The 24,579-nt window shown below is 37.4% G+C and overlaps 1 protein-coding gene across 6 annotated transcripts in view; it reads right to left on the bottom strand.

Moving 5' to 3' along the window:
- PTPN14 (protein tyrosine phosphatase non-receptor type 14) overlaps positions 1-24,579 on the bottom strand; it is a 267,307-nt gene that overhangs the window by 172,262 nt on the left and 70,466 nt on the right. The window contains exon 1 of one of the 6 annotated variants that reach the window (XM_069066062.1): positions 13,872-16,555. The exons of the other annotated variants lie outside the window; for them this stretch is intronic. The gene's annotated coding sequence lies outside the window, so the exon portion shown is untranslated. Of the gene's footprint in view, positions 1-13,871; positions 16,556-24,579 lie in introns of those variants that run through there. 6 annotated transcript variants of the gene reach the window in all.

Genomic DNA, 24,579 nt, shown 5'->3' with positions numbered 1-24,579 from the left:
GGTATACATTTTGGAAGGCCCCAATAATTTACAGTCAAAAGGCCAGATAGCCTATTGTGTGTAGAATAAAATACAAAATCCAGTCTTCTGTATCTGGATTCAACTTACCTTTCCCACCTAATTTACACATTACTCCTTTTAAATATTCTACACCATGACTGAAAAGGAATACCAGCTGTGCCCCAAACTTGACATGTCTTCTTGAGTGGGAGAATGTTCTGTTGTTGTTCAAGGACTCTCTGTAACCCCATTTGGGGTTTTCTTGGGAATCATACTGGAGTGGTTTGTCATTTCCTTCTTCAGTTCATTTACCAGATGAAGAAACGGAGGCAAAATGGGATAACTGACTTTCCCAGGGTCACACAGTTAGGAAGTGTCTGACACCAGATTTGAACTCAGGAAGATGAATGTTCCTGAATCCAGGCCTAGTATTCTATCTACTGTACCACCTAGTTGCACCCAGGAAGTGGGGCACTCCCTCTTCACTTCCTTCAAGGCTTATTTCAGGTTCACATTTTAACTGAAGCCTGGTTTTTTATCTCATATAATTGAATGGAAACTGCTCTCCAAAGTTATCAGTTTCTCTTAATTGCCAGAACTAACAGTCATTTCTCAGTCTTCAACCTTATTGACCTCTCCTCAGCATCTGAGACTGTCAGATGATCCCCTCCCAAATATCTCTTCTGTAGGTTCTTCCCCTACCTGTCTGACTACTCAATCTTCTTTGCTAGACCTTTATAGAGATTATACCCACTAACTGTGGATTTCTTTCAAGGTTCAGTCATGGGTCATCTTCTTTCCTCCCTCTACAATCTATTCCAGTGGAGTGAAACACACATGTGGCCCAGGTCACACCCAAGTGTGGCCAAAACATGATTAAAATGTAATTGGGAACTATTTAATAAAATTAATTAAAATACAATGAAACACAGATAATGCTAATATAGGTTTTTTTTAAAGTCAACATGAGCCCTCGGATATGGTTGAGTGGCCCTCTTTTCTCAATCTTTAAGATTGAAACCAGTGGTCTATATTATCCCCCCTTGGCAATGTCCTCTGTTCCCATGGGTTCAGTCTTCATCACTATTACAGATGATTCTCAGACAAGACATACCTAGCCCTAACCAATCCAGAGCTCCAATCTTGTATCACCAATTGCATACTGCCTATCTCAAACTGGTTACCCAATAAATATCTCAAATTCAAAATGTTCCCTTCTTCCTAACTTTTGTTTCATTGTCATCACCAACCTCCCAGTCATCCAGGCTTGCCACCCAAGCTCATCTTTAGCTGCTCACTCTCTCTTACCCCTCTATCCAATCAGTTGCCAAGTCTTACTGTTTCTACCTTCACAATATCTATCATTTTTGTTCCCCTTCTCTCTTTTCACACAGTCCCTGGAACCACCCTACTAAAGGCCCTCATGACCTCACATCTGGACTACTGCAATAACCTTCTTGATTCTCCTGCCTCAAATCTCTCCTCATTCCAGTCTATTCCACTCAATTATAAAAGTGAACTTCCTGAAGCACAGGTCTCACCGTGTCTGACCTCCCCCAATCCAGGTCTGACCCTGTACCCTTTCATTTAACTCCAGTGGCTCCCTATTACCTTCAGTATCAAATATGAACTCCTGCTTGGCTTTTAAAGCCTTTCATAAACTGGTCCCTTTCAACTCTCCCAGTCTTCTTACACCTACTCCATCCTAAATACTCTTCCATTCAGAGACACTGATCTCCTCCCATCTTCCCGAATTTTTACTGGCTGTTCCTCCTGCCTGTAATTGTCTTCCTTTTCATCTCTACCTACCTGACTTGAAGTTTCTTCAAATTTCAACTAAAATTCCACCTTCCCACCCAGTCTTGCCCTCCTCCCACCCTTTTGCTAGTGCCTTCCTTCTGTGAATTTCTCACTTACTATGTATGTATTTTGCATGTACACAATTATTTGAATGCCATCGTCCCCCACTAGAATTTCCCTTGAAGGAAAGGACTGTGTTTTCTTAAGCACAATGCCTTCTACTTGCCTTTCTTAGCACAGTGCCATAGTTAAGATCTTAAATGCTTGTGGACTTGATTTGACTCAACAGGTCCCCCCCAAAATTCACTCTCTTTCCTCCTAAGCCCATCCCTCTTCCAAACTTTCCTATTACTGTTCAAGGCACCAATAGCCTCAGTCTCATCCACAACTCCTGATACTCACTAGATTTCCATTCTATTGCCAAGTCTTGACTTACTAACTTCAATTCTTCTATAAAAGTGACCCCTTCCGTCCATTCACTCACACAATTTCCACACATGTGTAAGCTCTCATCAACTCACACTTGGAATATTATGCTCATCTTCTGGCTTGCTCATATCTCCTCAACCACTCAGGTGCCAAAGTGACCTCAATCTCCCAACTCTGTGCCTTTTCACCAACTAGAATTTCTCTCTCCCTCACCTCCACTTTTGCCTCCTGGCTTCTTTCAAGATTTAGCTCAACTAATTTAGTTTAGCCTTCTGCTGGAGGCTTTTCCCAGTCTGGTCTCATTCTCTTTCTCCCTCACCTACCCACTGCAAATGGCTTACTTAAGAAATTACCTTCTATTTACAGAGTACATGTCTTTTGTGTACAACTATTTGCCAAATCAACATTACCATGCCACCATTTTCTGTTTACATTAGAACGCAAGGGCCTTATTTTTTACAATGAGTCACACACACACACACATACAAACATACATACCCTCCCACCCTGCCTTTCTCTCAACTTATTGGGAAACAGTGTAGGTAGGAAGGAGGGTTAGCAATAGTGACACAAAAAATGGAACTACTGAATTGTTTTTTATGCACAAAAAACAACAGAAGGAAGTTCAGTAGGAAGCATAGACAAGCAGGATGGCTTTGAAAGTGATATGAAGAATTTATTATGTACATTTTTAAAAGGAAGCAATGTGAAGTGGAGATTCATAGTTTCATATAGAATCATTTTTGTTTTCTGATACATGTTCAGAAACGCTCTTCTTTTGGTGTCTAAGCTCAGAGTAAAATAATTTTGTTGCATATGAAAACTTTTCATGGAAAATAATTTAAAATATATACATATATATGGATATATATATATAAGCTCCTTTAGGGCAAGAATCATGTTTATGTCAACTCAAAACGAATCAAGTGTCTTTAACAGCTACAGCTAAGGGTATCATTTTAAAAAATTTTTTTGAACTTCAACCAAAAAAAATAGCTTTTTCACAAAAACAGTTGAATACAAAAATGATTTTATATGAAACCATGAAATCTTTATTTAATATTACTTTATTTTTTAAAAAGGTACATAAACATCATACTCATTATTTTCAAAATCATTCCACTTATCTCCACTTCCTTCTGAATATCGATCTGTTCGGTGCATTTTAATGCCACTTTCAATGACCTTATTGTTGACTTCACTAAGGCTTACCGCCACTATTCCTCATGCCAAAACCCACCTCTGATTAAAAACAGAAGCAGTAAAAAACCTTGTATCAAAATAAGCACAGCCAAGCAAAACAAATCCACATGGTAGCCACATTCAAAAAATGTATCTCTATACCTTGAGTCCATCACCCACATGTCAGGAGGTAGGTGACATGCTTCATTACTGTTCCCCTGAAAACATAGCTGTCATTGCTTTGATAATGTCTTTCAGAGCTACTTTTTTTTACAACATTGTTGTCATTGTACAGATTGCTGACTTAGTTCTGATTACTTCCTCCAGTATCAGTTTACTTCGTGGGTTTTTCTGAAATCATCCTATTTCTTTTATTACAACATTTTAATTACATTCATATATTCTCCAGTTGATAGGTACCAATGGGGTGGATTCTTTTTTTTTTTTTAATTTCTTGCTTTTCTAGTACTGGCCCAAAGAGTTATTAAATTACCTGTACCCTTTGACACTGTAACACCACTATTTGGTCTATTTCTAAAGAGAATTAGGGAAAAAGGAAAAGAACCTACATGTTCTAAAATGTTTATAGCAGCTCTGTCTGTGGTGGAAAAGGACTGGAAATTGCAGGGATGCCCATCAATGGGGAATGGCTGAACAAACTGTGGGATGTGATTCTGATGGAATACTGCTATGCTATAAGCAATGATGAGCTCAATGATTTTAGAAAAACATGGAAAGACTTGCATGAAACAGTGGAAAGGAAAATGAGCAGAGCCAATATTACATTGTATACAGTAACAGCAATGTTGTTTTAAGAACAACTTTGAATGACTAAATTTTTTGACTATTATAAATATCACAATTAACCATAAAGGACATATGAAGAAAGATGCTATCTGAATCCAGAGAAAGAACTGATAAACAGAAATATGTATAGAATAATTTTACACATACATATACGGACATACACATATATTTGTGTCTAATAGTAGCCATATCTGGGGGTGGGGGAAGGAAGGAAGAAAAAAAAGAGGAACTTACGTGATAATTTTGTCGTATATTTGAAAGGAATAGCAAGTTGTGCATGACAGATTTGCAGTGTCATGTGCAAACATCTTTTTTACTGTACTATATTACAGAGATTTTTGTTTTATTATATAAATTAAAAATAAAATTTAATAATAATAAATAATATTATGAATACAGAGAAGCAGGGATAAGTATATAAATGCTACAAAACGAGTAAATAGAAGTAGAAAAACAATAAGTGACCACAATGGTGGTGAATGGGAAGTACGCTAAGGGTCAAACAATTGAAACTGAATGCTACGAAATTATACTAATCAAACTTGGTCCTAAAGCTGAGATATGAGAACATACCTCTCCCAAATTCTTTGCACCAAAAGGGGGGGCTGTGGGTGTGCAACAATGAATAAAAAGTCATACTTTTTTGATAAGTTGGATAGTTTTGTAAAATTGGTCCCCATCCCCCACCTCTTTTATTCTTTGTTATATAGAATAGCTCTGTAAAAGGGGGCAAGGGGGGGGCAGGGGTGAGGGGGGCAGCAATTGAAAAATGTAGATGATATAAAAACAAAAGACTAATAAAAATCTGTTAAAAACAAAAACTTTAAAGAAATAGAGCTTCACATTCAATCCTTTTTTTTTTACCCTCTGTATATCAAAATGCTTTTTAAAAAATTCTTGTTAATTTCACAATAAAAACAAAAAATATTCAAGCCCCTACCTTCAAAGACTTGGTCCTGTTTGACCCAAATAAGAATCATATAAAGACCTGCTGAGCCTTAGAGGTTTTGTTCCCTCCCACATTTCCACCAGACATCCCAGTGGACCTGACCTGTTTTCATCCACCATTCCATCACATCCTCCCTAACTTCCCCTTCTATGGTGTAAAGTAAAGTCTGCTTTCCTTATCTCTCTGCTAGCTCCCTTCTCAGGATGTATTGAGTCTGTTACTGCCACCCCTTCCTTGTACAGAACCTGGGATCTCAAACTTCACTCCAACTACAATAAGAGAGAAAGTTTGGGCTTTAAGGAGAAGAGTGTTCTAAGGAGCAGAGATGAAGAAAGTTGACTGTGCTCTAGGCATAGGAGATGGCATAAACCAATGCACAGATGTGGGAGATTACAGAATGAGATCATGGAATAGCTAGTAATCTTAGACAGGCTAACATGGAGTACATGAAGGAGAATATAAGGGCTGGAATATTAGGATGGAGACAAATTTTGGAAGGTCTTATAAATGTCAGGCTAAGGAGTTTGTGCTTTTGCCTGTAAACAATGTGAAACCAACTAAAATTTTTTAACAGAAAAGTAATAGAGTCAGACCCAGACTGTATTGGGGACAGTGGGGAGTTGGATTAGATGACCTCTAAGGGCCTTTTCAGTTCTGGAATTTCAAGATTCTATCAATGATTCATTTTTGTAACAATGAATGAACCCAATGTCAAATTTTAAATTTTAAAAAATCATGCTACTGGAAGATAATGCCAACAGCAAAACTCTTATTTTAGGGGAGAAATTCCAGTGAATCAAGATGTAGGAAAGCAGCAGGTCTCATGTCTCCCTGGAAGTCAGGAGGCTTCCACATGATAAGCACCAGCATGAGCAGCCCTAAGCCAAGAGCAGCCTGGAATGCTTGTCTCTTAAGTGCTGATGTAGCAGTCTGCAGAATTCTTCTAAGTCAGGAAAGCAGTTAATTCAGTATCAAGCAGTCTAGGGCACCCAGAGGAAAAGAGGAATTAGACAAGTGAGTAACCTGATATAATACAGAGGGCTTAATCTGGAGTCAGAGGATCCAAGTCACTTTGACATTTTATTATTTCTGTGACCTTAAGCCCCATCTCTGGACCTCAGTTTCCTTATCTGTAAAATGAGGATTTTGGATATGAGTCGGCAATGTAATATGATAGTCAAAAATAAAAATCAACAATGTAATCTTAGGATTCTGGCCTCTTAAAGAGAGGCATCATAGCCTGAATGAAAGAAATGAGGGTTCCATATACTGACCTGCTCAGACTACTGTATCAATTTTGGGCACAACAGCTTTGGGTAGATGTTCATAAACTCAGGACCATTCAAAAGAAAGGTCTGGAAGGGTGACTGGTCCCAAGATTATTATATATAATGATCAGTTAAAGGAACTGATTTTGTTTTAGAAAAAGTTTAAGAGAGATAAGGGCTGCCTTTTAATTTTTATTCTGAACATAAACAACCGGTGGAACGGGCATTTGCAAATATACAGCAGTAACAGAAAATGAGAATTACACAGGAAACTGCAGATTTCTGTTACATACATCCAAGCAGACCACAAGATACTACAAGGGATATATGGAATCAAGAAGCTGAGTTTCAATCCTGCCCTTGGGCAATTACTAGCTATGCGACCCCAGACAAGTCACTTAACATCTCTGTGTTAGTGCTATATCATTTGCTTTTGCTATTGTTATTATGACTATGCTTGACTCCACAATTGGGGATAGGGAAAGGATAACTAGGATTAAAGAAATTATCATTGATGGATTATCCGCAAGCAGATTTCATCTCCGTAGAATAAAACCTTCCCATAACTATTTATAGCAAAAGTGAAATGGGCCACCTCAGGAAATAGAAGACTGACTTCCAGTGCCAAGATGGCTGAGTGAGGAAGGATCCCTGTGAAACCCTCCCAAATTCCCCTCACAACAACCAGAAAGTCACCTCAGAATTGGTCTAGGAGCAGGGATGTAGCTCACCTGCCAGGAAAAGTCTATCTCACTTCAGTAGGAGGGGAGTGAGATCCAAAAGCAGCAACATCAACCAGCCTCACATCAGGGAGCCTGCAGCAAGGCTCCAAGCCTAGGGCAATCCACTAGCAAAACCCCACCCTGCAAACCAACAGACCACTAGGCAAGTGAGCAGTCTCTGCAGCTCAGCAAGGCCCCACCCCAGTAATCCCACTCCTAGCACAAGCCACAAGCAAGGGCCTGACCCCACTGCTGACCAGTAATAAAGCCCTGCCCCAGGACCTGCCAACAGTGAGTCCCATCCTTCTCCCCCCTACCCACAGTACAAGTCAGAAGAGAAGTCTATTCTGCAGAGAAAGCAAGCAGCTAAGCCCTAGAGACCAATGAAAGTCAGCAGTTAAGACCCAGAGCTCCAGCACAAAAACCTTGGGACAGTGAAGTAGCAGAGTCCAGCTCTCATATAAAAACACCAAGTCACCAAAAAAAGAAGAAAAAATGAGCAAAACAAACAAACAAAAATAACCTGACTATAGAAAGTGACTATGGTGACAGGGATGATAAAGGTATAAAATCAGAAGAGGACTATTGTGACTATTAGAAGAAGACTATTTGACACTATTGTGTCAAAATGGTTGCATGTGAAGCCTCAAAGAAAAATGTAATTTGGTCTCAGGCCCAAAAAGAATTCCTGGAAGACCTTTAAAAGGATGTTAAAAGTAAATTAGAGAAGTAGAAGAAAAACTGGGAAAGAAAAAAGAATAATACAAGGGAATCATGAAAAAAGATTCAATAGCATGGGAAAATATATACAAAAATTTACCAAGGAAAATAACTCCCTAAAAAATACAATTGGCCAAATGGAAAAGGAAATATAAAATCTCATTAAAGAAAATAATTCCTTAAAAGTTTGAATTGAACAAGTAGAAACTAATGACTCTATGAAACATTAAGATATGATATAACAAGGGGCGGCCAGGTGGCTCAGCGAATAAGAGCACCGGCTCCAGTGTCGGGATGACCTGGGGATCAAATCCGGGCTCCAACACTTAGTACCACACCCAGAAATAACTGGCCATGTAACCTTGAGCAAGTTACTTAACCCTGATTGCTCATTAAAAAAAAAAAGATAATGATAAAACAAAAATCAAAACAATTTTTAAAAAGAAAAAAATGTGAAATTTTTCATTGAAAAAATAACAGAGAAAATAAATCCAGAAGAGATAAGAATTATTGGACTTCCTGAATGCCATTAAAAAAAAAGGCCTGAACAATATTTTTCAAGAAATTATCAAAGAAAACTGCCCCAATATATTAGAACCAGAGGGCAAAATTGAAATTGGAAGAATCTACCAATCACCTAGTGAAAAACATCACAACATGCAAAAGCTAAAAAAAAAAAAAAAAACAGAAAAAGAACAAATTAAAAATTCCCAAGTAAATATCAAATTAGAAATTCTGAAAAACAAAAGAGAGATTAATAAAACTGACATTAAGAAAACTATTGAACTAATAAATAAAACTAAGAGTTGGTTTTATGAAAAAAATAATAAAATAGATAAAGCTATGGTTAATTTATTTTTTTAAAAAAGAAGAAAACCAAATTACCAGTATCAAAATGAAATGGGTGAATTCACCACCAATGATAAGGAAATTAAAACAAAAATTAGGAGCTATTTTGCCCAACTGTATGCCAATAAATCTGACTATCTAAGTGAAATGGATAAATAAATACAAAAATACAAATTGCCCAGATTGACTAAGATAAAATAAAATAACCCTATTTCAGAAAAAGAAATTGAATAAGCCATCATGAATGAACTCCCTAAGAAAAAAATCTCCAGGGCCAGATGGATTTACAAGTCAATTCTGCCACCAGGGAGCCCCACCCTCCTGCAAACCAGCAGTCCAGTTAAAGAACAATTAATTCCAATACTATATAAACTATTTGGAAAAATAGGCAAAGGAGTCCTACCAAATTCTTTTCATGATACAAATATGGTGCTGATACCTAAACCAGGAAGAGTCAAAACAGAGAAAGAAAATTATAGACCAATTTCACTAAAGAATATTCATACAAAAATTTTAAATAAAATATTAGCAAAGAGATTACAGCAATCTATTAAAGGTATAATAAACTTTTAAAAGACCAGATGGGATTTATACCAGGAATGTAGGTCTGGTTCAATATTTAGGAAAACTATCAACTTAATTGACCATATCAATAACAAAACTAATAGAAATCATATGATTATCTCAACAGGTGCAGAAAAAGCTTTTGACAAAATTCAACATCCATTCCTATTGAAAACACTAGAAAGCATAGGAATAAATGGAGTATTCCTTAAAATTATAAGTAGCATTTATCTAAAACCATCAGTAAGCATAATATATAATGTAAATAAACAAGAAGCATTCCCAATAAGATCAGGGGTGAAATAAGGATGTCCATTATCACCACTGTTATTCAATCCTATACTAGAAATGCTAGCTTTTAGCAATAAGAAAAAGAAATTGAAGGAATAAGAATAGGCAACAAAGAAATAAAGCTAGCACTCTCTGCAGATGATCTAACCATCCTAGAGAATAAACTAAAAAAAACTACTTGAACTAATTAACAACTTTAGTAAAGCTGCAGGACATAAAATAAACCCACATAAATCAGTGGCATTTCTTTACATTACTAACAATGCCCAACAGCAAGAGATAGAAGGAGAAATTGAATTTAAAATAACTGTAGACAGTATAAAATATTTGGCAGTCTATCTGCCAAGACAAACACAGGAACTATTTGAACAAAATTACAGAACACTTTTCGCACAAATAAAGTCACATCTAAATAATTGGGAAAATATCAATTCCTCATAGGTAGGCCAAGCTAATGGAATAAAAATGATAATTCTACCTAAATTAATCTTATGTAGTGCCATTATAAAGCTAGAAGAAATAGTAACAAAATTCATCTGGAAGAACAAAGCTCAAGGATATCAATGGAATATATATTAAGGGAATCAATGGGGAAAATAATGCTGAAGAAGGTGGTCTAGTTATACCAGATCTCAAACTGTATTATAAAGTGGCAATTATGAAAACAATCTGGTATTGGCTAAGAAAAAGAGTAGTGGATCAGTGGAATAGATTAGGTACAAATTACACTACAGTAAATGACTACAGTAATCTAGTATATGATAAACCCAAAGATATAAGTTTTTGGAACAAAAACTCATTATTTAACAAAAACTGCTGGGAAAACTGAAAAACAGTAGGACAGAATCTTGATAAAGACCAATATCTCACACTACATACCAAGATAAGTTCAAAATGGGTACATGATTTACACAAAAAGGGTGATACCATAAGCAAATTAAGATAGTATGGAATAGTCTTTCTGTCAGATTTATGGATAAGAGAAGAATTTAGGACCAAAGAAGATATAGAGAACAGTACAAAACATAAAATAGATCATTTTAATTATACAAAATTAAAAAGTTTCTGCACATACAAAACCAATGCAACTAATATTATAAAGAAAAAAGAAAGCTGGCAGGGGGGCGGATTCTGCACCAAGTATCTCTGATAAAGTCTTTATTTCTCAAACATATAGAGAATTGAGTCAAATTTATAAAAATACAAGTCATTCCTCAGTTGAAAAATAGTCAAATGATATGAACAGGTGGTTTCAGACAAAGAAATCAAAGTTATCTATAGTCACCTGAAAAAATACTACTGATAAAAGAAATGCAAATTAAAATAACTCTGAGGTACCACTTTACACCTATCAGAGTGGCTAATGTGACAAAAAATGAAAATGCTGGATGTTGGAGGGGATATGAGAAAATTGGGACACTAATGCACTGTTGGTAGAGTTGTGAACTGATCCAATCATTCTGGAGGGCAATGTGGAACTATGCTTAAAGGGCTATAAAACCGTGTATGCCCTTTGATCCAGCAATACCACTGCTATGTCTATATTCCAAAGATATTCCCCAAAAGGGAAAAGGATCTATTTGTACAAAAATATGCATAGCAGTTGTTTTTGTGGTGGCTAAGAACTGGAAATCAAAGGGATACCCATCAACTGGGGAATGGCTAAACAAGCTGTAATATTTTATTATAATGGAATATTATTGTGCTGTAACAAATGAAAAGCAGGACAATTTCAGAAAAACCTAGAAAGAGCTCCATGAACTGAAGCAGAATGAAGTGAATTCAACCAGGAAAATATTGTACATAGTAATAGCAATATTGTTCAATGAAGAACTGTGAATGACTTAGCTATTCTCAGTGATACAATGATCTAAGACAATCCCAAAGGACTAATGATGAAGCCTCCAGAGAAAGAACTGATACTGACTGAATACATACTGAAGCATGCTATTTTCACTTTTTTCTTGTATTTGAGCCTTCTCGTACAAAATGACTAATATGGAAATGTTTTACATAACTGCACATGTATAATCTATATCTGATTGCTTGCCTTCTGGGGGGGGAGAAGAGAGAGAAAGTGAAGCACAGAATTTGGAACTCAAATTTTTAAATAAATACGTTTAAAAAATTACAAAAGGGGAAAAAAAGAAAATAGAAGACTGTAACCAGCTATTCACCTGTGGTCTTCCCACAAAAACTAGATGCCCACATGCCTGTCATTATAGAGGGGAATCTTCTACAATTTTGACTGGTTGATCTCTATAGTGCCTTTTTATTCTGAGATTATGTGATTCTAAGACAATATAGACTATGTCATCTCTAAGGACACATCCAAATTTAAATGATTTCTTTCAAGTTAGGTCAATGAGAATTTCTGTTCATTCATTTCAGTTGTGTCCAACTCTCCATGACCCCATTTGGGTTTTTCTTGGCAGAGATACTGGGGTGGTTTGCCATTTCTTTCTCCAGTTCATTTTACTGATGGGGAAACTGAGGCAAACAGGGTTAAGAGACTTGCCCTGGGTCACACAGCTAGTAAGCATCTGAGACCATATTTGATCTCAGGAAGAGGAGTCTTCCTGACTTCAGGCCTGGCACTCCATCCCCTGTGCCACCTAGCTCTCCCAGTGAGCATTAAGAATTCACTATGGGCCAAGTACTATATTCAGCACTAGGGATACAAAGAAAGGGGGCAGGGAGGGGGAAACAATGCCTACTCTCAAGAAGTTCACAGTGCTACAAGGAGACAATGTGCAAATAACTCTGCACAAACAAGATATAGACAGGATAAACTGGAAATAATCTCAGAGGGAAAGTACCAAAGTATAGGAGGACCGGGAAAGGTTTCCTGTAGGAGGTAGGACTTCAACTGAGCCTTCAAGAAATTCAGGGGAAACCAAAAGGCAAAAACAAGGAAGAAGCAAGTCACAGGTTGGAGAACAGTCATTAAAAATGCCCAGAGTCTAGAGATGCAGATTCTTGTGCCAGGGGCCAATAACTTCATCACAGAGAAATCAAGGGGAGTAAGATGGAGTAAGACTGGGAAGGTAGGAGAAGACCAAGTTATAAATTACTTTAAGGGCAAAAAAAGAAAATTTCTTATTTGATTCTGAAGATAATAGGGAGATGACTGGAGTTTATTGACTAAGGGGAATGACATTGTCAAACTTAAGCTTTCAGAAGAAAAATCTGAGAGAAGAGTGGAGAATGGACTGCAGTGGGGAGAGATCTGTAGGGAGGCCAACCAACCAGTTTTTATTGCAATGGTCCAGGAGGGGCTGAGGAGACCATATTGATGGCAATGTTGAAGGAGAGAAGGGGGCATACATGAGAGATGTTACAAAGGCAGAAATGACAGGACTTGGCGATGATTAGATACTGGGGGGGTGGGGTTGTAGAGATCAGGAGTCTAGGATTTCTCTGAAAGGAACATGCAGTATTTCCATTAAAATACTCTATAACTTGAAAGAGTATGGTGGAGGGGGTGGGGGTGGCAGGAAGAGAAGAAACAGGAAAGAAAAGCAACCCAAGACAATTTAACCTCCCCCAAAAACAATAAAACCGTCCCTTTAGAAACTCTGAATGACTTACGTTAAACTTCAGTCCATGAAGAGAACACTGCCAACCCAGAAAACACAGGACATCCTGCTATGTGTCTTTGTTTACATGTACTTAGCCTAAGTTATGACAGCTTAGCTCAGTTGATTATAGTTCCATGCAGATATTGGTCTCATCCAATAAGTTCTCTCATCATGTGGATATCACTTCATCTCTAGCCTGCCATCTCTCAAATGTACATTCCCTGACTATAGGTGTCACTGGTTGAGAAACCACATGGATTCATGGAAATCCTTCCTCATCAGAAGAAAAACAACTCCAAGGTCCGTGCCTTAATGACAACATCTCATAGAGAGGAAAGTAAATTTTTCCTAGAGTAAAGTGCCCCTGAGGAAGGATAATGTATCCAGAATGAAAACAAAGCGCTGTGCTAGGCAGCCCCAAAACAAAGAAAGGAAAAAGAAAAGCTTAAGGTAGACTAGATCTGGGCATCAGGGCTTAATGTTTTCCTGTCTTTAGCTTCAGCTACCCAACTAGCAGGGATCACTGTATCTGTTTAAAAACAAATCAAAACAAACAAAACAAAACATCCGATCCCTCAGTCTTTCCATTCTCCCTACCCAGAAATAGGCAAGCAACCAGGATATTGGCCTACTGAAACTGACCTTAATCACAGACAGGTCCAGAAATTATAGAAAAAGCCCCCAATCCGAGTTCCATGGATTCACATACCTTCTATCCCAATACACCCCATTTTCAGCACATCCGGCCTACAACTCTCATAAACATAACCTTCATTCCACAGGCTGAATTACAGATATAAAAACAAGTCTCTGTGTTTATATATGTTGCAAGCAAATCCAGAAATGAGGGGGAAATTTCATTCTGCCAGTTCATCTTGGGCCTGTCCCAATGTTGACAAATTAAAGCATGTTACATAGATCTGCCCGGGCATATCCCAAAATGAGTGATCTGTGGGCAGTTCAAATATGCCTAAAGAGAGAGGGAAAGAAGGCAGGGTAGAGAGGAGAGGAAAGAAGACATGCAGGGCACCAAACTGAGCTAGGCATATGTCTCAGAAGCTGGGGTAACTTCATCTGTACAAGAGACTTCTAATGGGGGGTGGGGTGGAAGGAAGGAACAAGATCTTTATCTCACTAAACACATCTGCTGCTAATGATACCTAAAAAAGGTCTTAAACAATTTCTTAGAGTGAGAAGCAGCTTGAGCAATCCTTTAAAAAGATAAGGGATAGGGGCGGCCAGGTAGCACAGCGAGTAAGAGCACCAGCTCCAGTGTTGGGATGACCTGGAGATCGAACCCCAGGCTCAGACACTCAGCACCACACCCAGAAATAACTGGCTGTGTAACCTTGAGCAAGTTATTTAACCCCGATTGCTTTAAAAAAAAAAAAAGATACAGGAACATGGGGATACTTCCCTAACCAGACAAGGATGAACACAGGGTGTCACAGCCTTTAATTAATCACATCTTATATTAACAAGACCGACAGCCACATGGAGCACAAGTCTCTTGGAGATCATGAAATATAGTGGGACACAGAAGATTCCTCAGTTTCCACACCTCACTACCCTAGAGTAGGAGAATGAGTGCACAAAGCAAAGCAGGGAAGTGAAAATATTCAGTATCATATAGCACATATTAATTTTTCAAAGTTTAAGAGATGTCTGCGACACTGAGACAGGCCCAGGATCATATGGTCAATATTTGTCATAGCTGGGACTTGAACCCAATTCTCTACTTACTGGCAGTATCACTCAGAGACCAGTCTCTATCCACTCTTTCATGATTTGCCTCTTTCTAAAGTATAGCTTAAATCAAGAGTTCTTAATCTTTTTTGTTTCCTGAACCTCTTTAGCAGTCAAATCTATGGACTCCCTGAAATAATACTTTTAGACACATAAAACAAACAGGATTACAAAATAAACCAATAATACTTAAATACAGTTTTTATATTGTTATATATACATATATATCATACATATGTATGTATATGTGTGTGTTAAAAGTTCACAGAGCCCAGGTTAAGAAGCTTTGACTTAAATTAATCTGGGTACTACCATAGCTATATGACACTGCACTTAATATGTTTAAGTACTAAGGTATTACTCAAGTCTTATCTCGTTTTTCATTACTTCTACCTCGTTTGTACTATAACATAACAGAATGTGACGAGAAGAGTCACAGAATTCACAAGGCATTTGGGGAGAAGTTGACAGCTACATTTGAAGAGACTTGATAGAGGTCTGAAAAACTGATCTAGTGATGGTTGTTTTCATGTCTTCTTTTTCTCAATATAAATTTTCTAGGAGCACAGTGAGAAATTAACTACAAACTACTAAGTTATATCTATTACATTATTATATTTGCTCTATTCAAATCTCAAAATCATTTCAGTGCTACCTTCCATAACTGACACAAATAATGAAAGGAATATTGCCAGAGTACGTGAACCTGGGGATGCCAGGCAAAGGGTTTCAAGTTGGTGGCTAGGAGATGGAGTGGAAGGATCTATGGGTCTGGAGTAGGGAAAACCTGAATTCAAATCCTGCCTACTACCTGTGTGACCCTAGGGGAATCCATTAATCCTCTCAGTCTGTTTCCTTATCTGTAAAATAATGGAGTTGAACCTGATGCCATCTAAAATCACCTCCAAATCTAAATTTGTGATTGTATGATCTTCCTCACCACAGCTTAAAGGCAGATCTTCTCCCACACTGGGAAGGAACAAGGAGATAATGGGAAATTTGGCAAAACCAGAAGGTTGTCCTCAGAGGCTGGCCAAGAACCCTCTTTCCAGTTCCCTCACCTCTTCACCCTAACAGCAGCAGGTTGGGAAGAAGGGGGTCCCATCTATACAAATAAGCTGAAACCCTCTCCTTTCCCCAGGGTTTGTTGTCAGTATTTCATTTTCTTATCTACTTCAATTCAAATGGTTTTATAAAAATTTAAATTCTAGAAATCACTGCATGACATGGTCTTTAGGGTCCCTTGTATTTAGACATAAGTAAAGTGATGGACCTAGAGCCAAGAAGTCAGGAAGATCTGAGTTCAAATCCAGTCTCAGATATTTACAAGCTATGGAGTCCTAGACAAAACATTTATAACTTCTCTCTGCCTGAGTTTCCTCATCAGTGCTTAGCACAGTGCCTGGTATATCATAGGTGCATAACAAATGCTTACTGAATTGAATTGAATCTATAAAATGGAAATAATAATACAGGGTTGCTGTGAGGATAAAATGAGATAATATCAAAATATATGTAATATTCACAAAGTATTTTGCAAACCTTAGAAGCACTATGCAAATGTTAGGGAAGTAGTAGTGCATAGATTGCTCAAACTAAAATCAGGAAGCCTTTTCTTCCTGAATTCAAATCCCAGACACTTGCTAGCTGTGTATCACTTGGGTAAGTCACTTAACCCTTTCCTCAGTTTTCTCTTCTGTAAAATGAGCTAGAGAAAGAAATGGCAAACCACTCCATTTATTTTTTTTTTTTAAGCAACAGGGGTTACGTGACTTGCTCAAGGTTACATGGCCAGTTTTTTTTGTATGGGTGTTAAGTATCTGAGGCCAGAACCAATCCCAGGTCCTCCCAACTCCGGGACTGGCGCTCTCACTCACTGAACCACCTAGCCGCCCCCACTCCGTTTATCTTTACCAAGAAAACCCCAAACGGAGTCATGAAAAGATAGACATGACTAAAAATTACTGGACAACAAATTAGTATTCACTATTATTACATCTTTCATTTTTTCAATTATTTCTTTTTTTCAATCTAAACAAAATTTTTCTAGATGACCTTGTCAATTTTCTTCCCTGAGACAAGAGGTTTCCTGGGAATTGGTAACCCAGTTCAATAAATCCACTTTCAGAAAATACAGTAAAGTAGCAGGTATTATAAAATTAATATGTGAAACTGTGGCAATATTTTAATGAGATTATATTGATCATTAATTGGATTATGCTGCATATTAAACATCTTATAGTTGAACAGACCTTTCATCTTAATTTCCGACAAAAGCCTTGGGCACAAAAGAGTCAACTGAAGAATTTTCATTTGTACACATACATGAAAATCCCCAAAGGATGTCACATAATTTTCAGTAGAAATATTGGAATGACTGGCCTTAACCTTTAATTTAAGAAAATCTACTTGACAAGTAAGGAAACTTGACAAGTTATATTACAATAATACACACACTGGGTCAAGCTAACATTCCAAAAGTGTCTTTGAGATCTCATTATTGTTGGTATTTCCTCTAACTATACTGACAAAAACCCATCTGAGATTATTCCGTTAAAACTTTCATTCATTTCCTCCCATAAAGTCAAAATAGAGAGTCCATCTAAATTGTCATATGACCCTTTTCCCCTTGAATTCTCTCCATAATGTAGGGATATTAACACAACCCATCGGCAGTCCATGTGTCTTTCCATTATCCCTTACTTTTGCTATGTGACTAGCTCATGCTTTCATTTTTAGTCACATTTCTCAGAGGCCCTCCAAATCACTTCTTCCACATGATTCCTCATTTGTGCTATGTGAAAGCTTACTTGTGCCAATTACATACCTTTCCACTGACTTTGGAGGATGAGCCTGAACTCTGGATTCTTTGAATACTACAGTATTCTCCGACTTAAATCAATACATCACCAGTTAGTCAGGTAACGGCCACTTATCAAGGGCATATTATAGGTCAGGTACTCTGCTAAACACCAGGGATATAAAGAAAGGTGCACACACACACACACACACACACACACACACACACACACACACGCACAAAAAATGGTCCCTGCTATTAAGCAGATCACACCCCCAAAACAGCATATAAATCATTACATACATACAAGATAGATACAGTGTAAATATAAGGTAATCTGGGAGGAAAGAGGGAACAATAAAAGAACTGGAAAAGGGTTCCCAGGTGATATCTGTCCTGAGTCAGGAAGGAAGCAAGCAAGCAGTCAAAGGTGAGGAAAGAAAGAATTCCAGGTCTGATATACAACCCGTGCAAATATATAGTCAGGACCTGTATGGCTGGGCTGTAGAGGGCATGGAAGGGAGGAAAGTGTCCTGCACCAGAAGAATATTTGTGTTTCAATGATGGGCCTTGGTCACAAGGTGATGCCTGGAATCATTAAAAGAATTATGCAATTTCCCAGAGATTATTTCCCACAGCCTTCTCTCTTCCTCCTATTCAATTGTGAGCTCAGCTCCCTCTTCATCCACAGAGTTTTTCCAAGATAAATGTAGAGATTAAAAAAAAAAAACAACCTGAGATTCAGCAAGGTTAAGTGAATTGTCTAATGCAGTCAGAAAACATTTATTAAGCACCTACTATGTAGTGTACACCGTGCTAAGTGCTGGGGATGCAAAGAAAGACAAAGGACAGTCCCTTGAGGAGTTCACAATTTAATGGGGACAACATAAAAAAGATATATATAAACAATGTAGACACAGGATAAATCTGAAATACTTCTCAGAGTGAAAGGCTTTCTGCTGGGCCTTGAAGGAACTTCATAGAGATAATAAGTATCAGCTTCAGGAACCAAATGTAGACCTTCTAAATAAGAGTACTCTATCTACCATACCATGGAATGGCACAGAGGATTAGACCTAAGAATATATTTGATAGACATGAAACCAACCCCAGCATATAAACTGAACACCATATAATTGCAAAGACCATGCTTGACCTTTATGAAGAAGAGATGAGAAAGTGCATTTCTCTCTCTTCTTTACAGAGACAAGGGAGCTATGGGTGTGAAACATTACATATATTGCAGTCACACTCAGTGGGTGTGTTCATTTTGTTGGTTATTTTTCCTCTTTCTTTTTCTTTTAATTTCTTTTTACAAAAGATGGCTTCATGGGGAGGGGAAATGACAAGGACATATTCTGAAAGGAAAATGATGTAAAAGAATATTGATTAAAAAGATAGAGAGCTTTATTTTAATATTTCTGGCATGAAAATTACCATTCCACTCTTAAGGTGAAAAAAGCAACAGGAAAAATAGAAAAATCTTCTCTATTCAAAGAACTAGACTCCAAGAAGAAAAGCAAAAGCTGTGTGGGAGGGATAAAGTGCATTTATACTTAGGAATAGAGGAAAAATGAATCCACTTGGCTGGGTGTCATCTTAACCACAAGCCAATTTGAGAGAATTCCTGTGTCCAGACTCACAGAAACTACACACTAGTCTTGGAGGGAAGGAGATGAACAGCTCTAGATTAAGCAGCAACCATCCCTGTCTTAGGGCTTTCACTAGGGCAATATATTTCTCCTACCCTCAATCTCTTTCCAATCTTAATCTAGAGCAAAAGCCTAAGGTTCACTAAAATACTGATTTTTATTCTGTCCTCTTTTCACAGGAAAAAATCAGGACTAGAAATGGCAGCAATTATTTGCTTTTTTATTCTAAATTCAAAGAACACCAAATAAAATATATTTTTGTATGTGTATGTACATATCTAAACACATATGTATATAAACACACAAATATATGGAATGCTCATTTTACTAATGGCATTTGTTAAGTTTAGAATATATATATACATACACACATACACAAAAGAGGATTGTACAAATTACATTCCTTATTATTTACAGTTTGCTTTTCTTTTTAAATAGTAAACTCAATAAGCAATTTCCGAATTTGTCCTAGTTGCCTGTGATTCTTTCTGGCCTAATTTCTGTTCTCTTCTGTGCATTTTTAATGCTTCAATGATCCGCTTTTTCCCTTTCTTTTCTTTTTTTGGCAATCTTGTCCCTAATCTTGCTCTTTCTCCACCATAGTCCCTAAACTTGGAAAAAGAAAAAATAAAGTCTTTTTAACAAGCATTCATAGTTAATTCAAACATCCCTATACTGATCATGAATAGAAATGTACACTTTATTATATATTTTACAACCATTACCTCTCACTGTCAGGAGGTGGTTGGTTAGCATAATCCATCTGAACCTCTGGAAGCCTGGCTGGTCATTAATCAAAGTTCTCAAGTTTTCCCAAGTATTTTTCTTCTTTACAATGTTATTTTATAAATTGCTGTACTAGTTATACATATCATTTCACTCTGCATCAGTTAATACAAGTCTTCTTAGGTTTCTCAGAGATCATCCCTTACATCATTTCTTACAACACAATATTCCATTACATTCAGGCACCCCTTCCTTATTTTTTGTTATAACAAAAAAAAGAGTCAGCTATTATCGTGTCAATGAGCTGCAGACTTGAAGGGTGTAAAGCCTCCAGCTGGCAAACACTACAATTTAATTAGAACCCTCCAGGCCCAGGAAATACTCTCCATCACCAAAGTGAATCAGGAATACACTCCCCAAGAAATCTGGGCTATTTCAAATGAAGCTCAATAAACAACAATAGGGCACTTACCTACTTTAGGAGACCTTTTAATTGTGTGGGAATGAAGTTTTCAAACTGAATAGGGAGAAAAATGCTTCTTGAAATAGCATAATGTGTGTTGTTTTAATATAGTTTTCACACCACTGATAACCACCACTTCATGTTTCTTTAAAGACACAAAAGAAAAACAACTAGGCTGTCATTCTCAGTCCTGAGCTTAAAAATGTGCTCTGTAATTTTCCATTTCAGTCTTATGCTCACCAGTTTAGAAATGTGCTTTGGTCCTTAACAAAAATATTTATGCTCTGAAGTATTTATTGCTTCTGCATAACTAGGTCCCAGTGAACAGATGAAAAAGGTATCCAAGAGGAAATCTGGAATAATAGTGTGCAGAGTGTTCTGTGGCAGAAGGTCATACCACGGAACATACTTTATAAATGTAACAGGATAGGGTTGGAATCAGAGAGAGGCATAGCACAGCTTAGGGAGCTAAGCTGGGGTCCAGAACTCAGGAAATCTGAAGTCTAACCTAACTCTTCCACTCTCTTGCTATAGAGCCTTGACTAAGCCATTTAACCCCTAATGGAACAATCTGTCCATACTACCTTCCTACATCAGATAAAATTCAGAAGATTTATCTAAAAATTATTCCAAAAAGGGAAGAATGCATCTTATACATATTTAGAAAAAATGAATTGTGCTCAATTTTCTCAGTTGTAAAATTAAGGGGGTACACTGTGGTGATTTTGAAAGACCCTTCAAGAATTAACTTCTAATTTGGAACTCAAGGGGTTGTGGAATTGAATGTTGTAAACTTAAAGTAAAAAATTTTTTTAAAAGAGAACTTCTACCGTGTTTCCCCGATAATAAGACACTGTGTTATTATTTTTTTTGGACAGAAAAACACCAGAGGTCTTATTTTCAGGGGAGGGCTTACTTTAATGAACATTGACAGCAATTTTAATAAGCAGGTAAATGTGAACAAAAAAATGTACCTTTATTCAATAATGAATTCAACAAAGAACAGGATGACGCGCTCACTGCTGCAGCTCTGATTGGATGCAGCTCAGAGCGTGGCGTGCGTTTCACCTGGGGGGGGGACGGTGCATACAGAGGGTACCGTAATGTAGCGTGTAGCGCAGGGGATCACCTTCACTACAGTAGCAATCTAAATAGGGCTTATTTTCGGGGGAGGGCTTATTTTAGAGGAATCTTATACAGTAAGGGGAGGGCTTATTTTCGGGATAGGTCTTATTATCAGGGAAACACAGTATACATTCGTGGAAATCCTATTCATTCCTCTTCATGCTTAGTCTACTTTCATGCTTGAATCTTCTTCATACTTTGATTTCTTTTGAGGACCTTTGGAAGCCTCTAAATCTACTACAAGTTCAGGGGCCCTTCAACTTGCTAGCTTCATAATGTCTTGTATATATTACCTCAATGCCTCTGACTTTTTTTTAAATTAAAATTGGACACACCCTATAATTCAATTCAAATATGTTTAATTAAGCTAGAAAAATTCAGAAAATGGAAAACCCACAGGTTTAGCGTAAAGAGCGTCAAAATCAGCTGGTCAAGCAACCATTACGACGATCTGAAATGGCCAGTTATATTACATGATTGGCTCCAGTTACAGCCATTTTTCAGAAATGCTTTGTTAACAGTCTAGTTAAAATAAAGTAGGCTGTTTTGAAAAATCATTGCAGGTCTGGAAAATTTCAATAGTTCCTAAACATGTCAAAAATTGTTGCTGAGAAATAAAGTGACACTACAAAATTGGCAATCAACCGTGAAGTGGGTTTGAAATGACAGAAGAAAGAAATACAGAATTATAACTGGAAAAGTATTCTGAATCCAACTTGAGACTCCCTTTCTTAAATTCCTCTTTTACAAAACCTATATGTAAGCAGTTTTCTCCTGAAAAGCTAATCCTAACCACTCATTTTTTAAACCACCACCATTAATTATCCACAATTCACCTCTCTTCCTCTTTTTTTTTTTTTTAAAGCAATTGGGGTTAAGTAACTTGCTCAAGGTTCCATGGCCAGTTTTTTGTCTGTGTGTGTGGGTGTGAAGTATCTGAGGGTGGAACTGATCTCAGGTCTCCCTACTCTGGGGCCAGCTCTCTTACTGCACCACCTGGCCACCCCTCTCTTCCTCTTTCTAAAAGACCTCTTCATCTACTGCATTTCTTTACACAATTTTGCCCTGACACTCTCTGAGAATGTTCATTTTTCTTAACTTCCTTCTAGATTGGTTCTTCTGGAGGAATCTCTGAATGGAAAAAAAAAAAAGTACATCTATATTTCAATACAATTGATTTTCTTTGTAATACTACATATTTTATTTTATTTTATATGTTAAAAATGTTTAATACCTAACTGCCAAAGGGGTCCATGATACACAAAAGTTTAATCATTCCTGTTCTAAATGATGTGGGACTGCTGGTCCTTCATATATCCAAATGCCCTTACACAAATAACATAAAGACCCAGATTTTTTTTTTTAATTTTGTGGTCTGGACCTGTGATATTAGTGAAATGAATTCCCAGCATAGAAACTCCTTCCATTTATCCAATTTATCTATAACTGCTTTTTGTTGCTGTTGTTCAGTCATTTTCAGTCATGTCCAAATCTTTCTGACCCCATTTGGGGTTTTCTTGGCAAAGACACTGAAATAGTTTGCCATTTCCTTCTCCAGCTTATTTTACAGATGAGGAAACTGAAGCAAACAGGGTTAGGTAATTTTCCAAGGGTCCACAGCTAGTTGTCCCAGAGAATCTCCAGGTAAACTGAGGGAGGCCTTGCCTGAGATCTCACAGCTAGTACTTATCAAAGTCAACACTTGGACCTAGGTTTTCCATACTTCAAGGCTGGTGTTCTAGTCACAATAGTAGGCTGCCTCTGTGGTCTACTATATAAATATCAAATCCAGCAAACAGAAGACAAAACTGGGATAATGAAAGTTCACTGGATATAAGAATGTCCAGTTCTTCCACTTAATCTCTGTTTAAGATTAGGTTAATCACTTTAGTATTTTTAAAAATTCATTTTGGATAGCTTTTTAAAAGATGTATCTCTCTCCTCCTCTACCCAGTGAACCATCCTTTGTTATAAAGAGAAGGAAGAAAGGAAGGAAAGAAGGAAGAAAGGAAGGAAGGAAGGAAGGAAGGAAGGAAGGAAGGAAGGAAGGAAGAGGGGGAAGTCTTTGTTAGTTAGCCTTCACAATCTGGTTCCTTTCTATCTTTCCATTCATGGTTTTCCATCTTCTGACTCCAGGGTTTTTCACTGGTTGTCCTCAGGACTGGAAGGTTCTCCCTATTCCTAGCTTCTGCTTTAAGAGGCCTTTCATGGTCTCCCCACAGCTAGTGCCTACCCTTTGAGACTACCTCTCATTTACACTGCATATATCATGTATATATACATATATGTGTATGTATATATACCTATATATTTGTGAGGGATAATTTGCAGTGAAGTTTCCCCATTCTGAAAAATCAAATCTAGAGGGCTTTAGCATCCACTAGGCCTAAGTTTAGAGGTCACCTGACCTTGCAAGAATCTGGGACTTAGAGCAACAGAGACCCTCCCCAGTGCCACCTCAGCACAAGATATTCCAAATAAGGACAGAAGTGCTTTCTCAAACGTACAGTGGGTGGTCTACTGTTTCCTTGTTCCAGTACTTGAGGTAGATTACCGCATTTAGATTGTACACCTAACTTCCAGCCAATGGAAGAAAAGGGTCAGGAGTGGGGTGGGGGAGAATTCCGGTTAGTTAGGGCTTTATAACTTCTCCATTTCCTTTTGTAAATTGCTTCTTCTCCCTGACCATTTGTCAGGAGGATGGCCCTTTCTCGAGATCGTAAATAAACCATTCTTTTCTGCTTCCTACCTTGAGAAATCTCTTTGTATTATTTGGGTAAGGATTTCTGTTGCACACTGTTTTTGGGGTGCACACACGTGTGTGTGTGTGTATACATATATATATATATGTATATATATATATATATATATTTCTCAAGTGCATCTATTAACATTCTGACAAAAA

This window comes from Petaurus breviceps, unplaced genomic scaffold (assembly GCF_028583685.1).
Source record: "Petaurus breviceps papuanus isolate PSGF00001 unplaced genomic scaffold, PetGlider_PUasm1.0 90702, whole genome shotgun sequence".
NCBI classification, from domain to species: domain Eukaryota; kingdom Metazoa; phylum Chordata; class Mammalia; order Diprotodontia; family Petauridae; genus Petaurus; species Petaurus breviceps.
This window is presented reverse-complemented; position numbering and strand designations above follow the sequence as displayed.